The sequence below is a fragment of the Orycteropus afer genome, unplaced genomic scaffold (genome assembly GCF_000298275.1).
Source record: "Orycteropus afer afer isolate SDZICR_OR568_19922 unplaced genomic scaffold, OryAfe1.0 scaffold00085, whole genome shotgun sequence".
Taxonomy (NCBI): Eukaryota; Metazoa; Chordata; class Mammalia; order Tubulidentata; family Orycteropodidae; genus Orycteropus; species Orycteropus afer.
The window spans coordinates 10,236,508-10,241,746 of NW_006921672.1; positions in this window are offsets into that span (position 1 = coordinate 10,236,508).

The window sequence follows — 5,239 nt, forward strand, 5'->3', positions numbered from 1 at the left end:
GATGGGCTGTGACTTTGTTTTCCCCTTTCCGTCACGCCAAATATTGCAGTGATAAATACCCTTGCATGTACTGGTCTCCCATTTCTATTAAAGTAATGTTACATGAAGCTCCTTAAATAATTTAAAAATCATTTTTGCTATGTACTCACATGTACAGAGGCCAAAAGGGAGGATGGACAAATTAAAACCCTATGATAAAACAATAAATGAAAACTTTATTTTTTTTACGTTTCCTTTTATGTTGTCACACTTCGTATGGTAGATAAAAAGCTGAAAGGATCAAAATGTGTTTGTTTTATATATAACAATGCTATAATTGCAGGAAAGAGAAGGACTCTTAAATTCAGCATTCGGCTAACAGGGGGCAAAGTTAAAATTGGACCCTCATTCTGATAGCTGCTATCTTTGCTTTAACACCCTTTGATCTTCCCAAAGCCCTTCAAGGGTCTCGTACTGTTAGGAGTTGAGAGGATGCAAAGTACATCTGCCAAGGCAGTGGCAACACAGCGTATTAGAGGAAGGCCCATGTAAAGAGCTCTCACAGGCTCTAGGGCTCAAGAAAGATACCTGGTTTCTCTTCCAGGGCAGCCCATCAACAGTGACCCTTGGAGACCGCTTTTTACCAATACAATGAGAGCTTCGTGAGAACCACAGACACTTGCCCTCCAGAACCTTGCTTCTGACAAAGTTCCATGGAGATCTGAAAAAGCAGAGGCGTCTAAAGCAAACCTCCATGACTTGACTCCATGAGTCTTTATCTAGTGTCCCTTATGTACTGGGTGCTGTCTGTGGATTGTTAGGGGCTAGCACAAAGAGCTCTGTTCATGTTTATGCTTCAGGGAGCTGCCAGGAGGTCTTAAACAAGCAAGAGCAGTGGGAAGGCAAGCATATGAAATTGCTTATCTTAGACACTAGGAGGAACACTGGGCTTTTTATAGCTGTCAAAGACAATGGGCCCAAAGAAAGCAAAACCTTACGAGCTTACTACTGATTCATTTACATCAGCAGATATGCTTTATAAGCTACCATTAATTATCACTCCAGCCATTGTTTTGAACTTTATGTAATTATCCAAAACAATATTTCACTAACTTTGACACTAACTCAAGCATAAGGAATCTGAGGGTGTGTTCGAAACAGACAGGTTACAAGGCACATTTGAGAAGACTCAACCCTTGGTTATAGATGCCAGGATCTTAGGAAGCGGGAGAGAACAGCCAAGAGAAAATGTAGTCTAGTTTGGGACTTGAAATTTAGCCTGAGAACTCAGCTAGCAAAGCACTTCCAGGTAGAAGAGCTTGTTCCCTTATTGTTGTGCTGTTGTTGTTAGGTGCCGCCAAGTCAGCTCTGACTCATAGTGACCCTATGTACAACAGAATCAAACACTGCCTGGTCCTGCACTAGCCTCACAATCTTATCTATGCCTGAACCCATCATTGCAGCCACTGTGTCAATCCATCTCTTTGAAGGTTTTCCCCTTCTTCACTGACCCTACATTTACTAAGCATGATATCCTTCTCCAGGGAATGGTCCCTTCTGATGACACGACCAAAGTAGGTGAGACAAAATCTGGCCATTCTCACTTCCAAGGAGCATTCCGGCTGCTCTTCTTTCAAGACAGATTTGTTAGTTCTTCTGGCAGTCCATGGTACTTTCAATATTCTTTGCCAGCACCACAACTCAAAAGCATCAACTCTTCTTTGGTCTTCCTTATTCATTGTCCAGATTTCACAGGTATATGAGACCATTAAAAATACCATGGCTTGGGTTACCAAAAACCAAACCAAACTCACTTCCATCAAGTCAATTCTGACTCATAGCGACCCCCATCAGGTTTCTGAGGCAGACAATCTTCCCAGAAGTAGATTGCCCAGTCTTCCTTCTGAGGAGGGGCTGATGGGTTTGAACCACCAACCTTCTGGTTAGCAGTCAAGTGCCTTAGGCACCATGCCACCACAGCTCCCTATGGCTTGGCTTAGGTGCACTTTAGTCTTCAAAGAGGCATCTTTGCTCTTCAGCATTTTAAAGAGGTCTTTTGCAGCAGATTTGCCCAGTGCAATACATTGTCTGATTTCTTGACTGCTAATTCCTAATGACATCTCCAAACTAAACAGTCAAATGTTGCCATCATTGTTTCTAAGGAATACTCTAATTATATTTCTTCTAAGACCGATAAAGGACACAACAGTGAATATAAAACGAGGTCTTGGGCTGTTCTACTAACCAGCTGAGAGAACCTAAGAAAAAAATTTTTTTTTCTATCCTTAATTCCTTTGGGCCTCAATTTCCTCATCTGTCAAATGGAGATCTTTCTTATGGAGCTTCCCAATGGTCCACTGATCTGGGGAATGAGCTCTGAAAACACTGCACAGACAGCTTCTTTAAACAAAGTCGAGTCAGGAATAGGAGGAGGAAATGGAAATTGTGGTTAATTGCCTGCATGAACAATTGTCCCCTTTGCCATCGGAAGAAATGATGGTGCCCAGCTACAATTACTGAACTTTTTGACCAAAGATTCTGTCGCAGAATCCTGATCAAAAGAGGGGAAACTCAAGAACAGAATATTAAATACTTATGGAATCCAGACTTTCTAGACCCATGGAGTCTGCCTGAACCCCTGAAACTATTGCCCTGAGATCATCTTTAAACCTTAAACTAAAAATATCCTCTGAAATCTTCTTAAAACAAAACAATAATTTAGTTTAACTAGTAAAGAATGGTCTTTTAAGACCTACGTATATGGAATCAAAGGAGCTCTTGTGGAATAGTGATTAAAGCATTCAGCAGATAACCAAAATGTCTATGGTTCAAGCCCACAAGCCACGCTGCAGAACAAAATTGAGGAAGTCTGTTTCCATCAAGATTTATAGCCTTGGAATCCTATGGAGCAGTTCTACTCTCTCCTACAGGGACCTTATGAGTCTGAATCAACTCAATGCAACAACAACAACAACAGCCTTTACAGAAGCAGATTTCCAGGCCTTTATTCCACAGCACTGCTGGGTGGGGTTTGAACCATCAACCTTTAGGTTAGCTCCAAACTCACTGCCATCAAGTCAATCCAACTCCTAGTGACCCCCACTGGGTTTCCAAGGCTTTACATCTTTATGGAAGCAGACTGCCTCATTTCTCTTCTGCAGAGCAGCTGATGGGTTCAAACCACCAACTTTTGAGTTAGCAGCCAAATGCCTTAACCACTACACCTCCAGAGTTCTTTTTAGGTTACCAGTCAAGTGCAAACCGTTTGCACCACCCAGCAACCTACAAATCAGTGACAAAGAAAACTTTAAAAAGAAATTGAATATAGTATAAAATATGGTTTGACTATGAATCATATTTTAATAGTTATAATGATGAGAGTGGGAAGAAGAGAAGTGGGAGGGAGGGGCAATGCTGTATAAAAATGCTAAATCCCCATCCTCCGTAGCAGGGAGTCAATCAACACAAACTAAAACTGAAAAATTAAGAAATGGCAGATGAAGCCTTCTATTTAGAAATAAGGAGGCAAACAGCAAGGGAAACCGCTAAGCGGTGAAAGCAGAGGATGGGAGGCACGACCCAGTCTAGGGATGACTCATTTTCATAAAAAATCTCATGATGTTATACATGTCTAACTTTGATTTTTTAAATTAAATGTTTTAAATATAGAAGACATTCGTCCAGGATGAAGGAACAAGTGAGAGGTGTGGGTCATGTAATTAGTCAGGTGTGGTTGACTCAGGGAGTGTAGGGCAGGGAGGGTGTGGGAAGGCACCGAAGCAGAGTTGGAAATGAAGAGCTGAGTCCTGGAGGGAGAAAGAGAACCATCCCAGGTTATTAAGCAGGGGAGTCCTGCTCACATTCTTGCTCTTGACCACATTCTTGATAGACAGTCATTTAGGCAGAAATTGGGAGTGAGACCGAGGGGAGGCAAGGGGTCCCAGTTAGTGGACTGTGCCCAGTTCTAAGGGGAGAGGGAAAAGGTCAGAAGGTGGTGGTGGCCGTGGGGTTCCCCTTCAGGGGAGGGCACGGTGACAGCACTTAATTAATTGGTTGAAGGGAATGAGGAAGAGGAGGAAGTTGATGAGAGTGATGAGGAGGGGCAGGTTGGGAGATGCAGTGTTCAGGACTTACCATGGACACCATCCCCAAGACAGAAGGCTTCCCCTCCACCATCCAATGCAAAAATTCTGTGTGCAAACGTGGGGAGCCAACTGGTAGAGCTAAGAGTCAAGCCTTAGCGTCTTTGGTTAAAATATCTGGAAAGGTAGAGTGTTACTAAAAGACAGCCATGGACTTCACAGCCAAACAGACCTGGGTTTGAAGCCCAATCATGTCACTTAGTAGCTGCATGGCTTTGTGCAAGTTTTCTACTTCCCTGATTCCCAGGGAGTTTCTAACCTCTATAATGAGCCTAACCCCACCTCACAGGCTCGCTGGGTATGATGAAGGCCTGAGAACACATGTAAGCTCCCCTCCTTCTTGTGTCCCACCTTGTGACTTCCCTCCCACTCCCCTGATGGCATGGAAAGGCCCCTGGGCCCACAGCCTCTGAGATTTACTCCGTATCCTGCATCCTTCAGACCACAGGGCCCCAGAAGGGTTCCTGGAAGGCACCTGCCACTCCCCCTCCATCGGGTCAAGAACAGAAAGACACAAGTTTGCATCAACCAGAAAGTCAGCTTTATTAGCCCACCACCAGCAGAGGGATAGGGAGACAGCTGGGGGCCGCGCTGGGAAAACAGGGTCCTGACCCAGGCCTTCGGGAGGTCGGCCGGTGGGGGCAGGAGGCTGTGGTAGTAGGCAACTCAGTGTTTAGAGTGCTGGCTCTGGCTGAAACTGGACGAGCCCTGCTGCTCCTTGAGGATGGGGCGGGTCTGGCGGCCGGAGGAGAATGATGAGGAGGAGGAGGAAACTGTGGAGAGAGGAAAGGAGGTGAGCTGGACCCTGGGAGCTAAGGGAGAAGAGGGGTCTGGCACCCACCCCATGCAAACAGGCCAAGGGGCTGGAGTTCCCAGAAGCCTTACCTTCGCGGGAAGAATAGGCTTGTCCAGACGAAGAATAGGCTTGTCCAGACACGTGCTGGGAAGAGGAGAGGCTAAGGGGAGAAAAGGCAGAGCAGTTAGATGTGCTGGCAGCAGTGGGAAGGGGTTCTGGAAGGTCCGGGGGCAGTCCAGGGGGCCCCCACTCACTGGGAGTCCTCGCCCTCCAGCAGGCTGCGGTAGGTGGCGATCTCCTGCTCCAGCCGGGTCTTCACGTC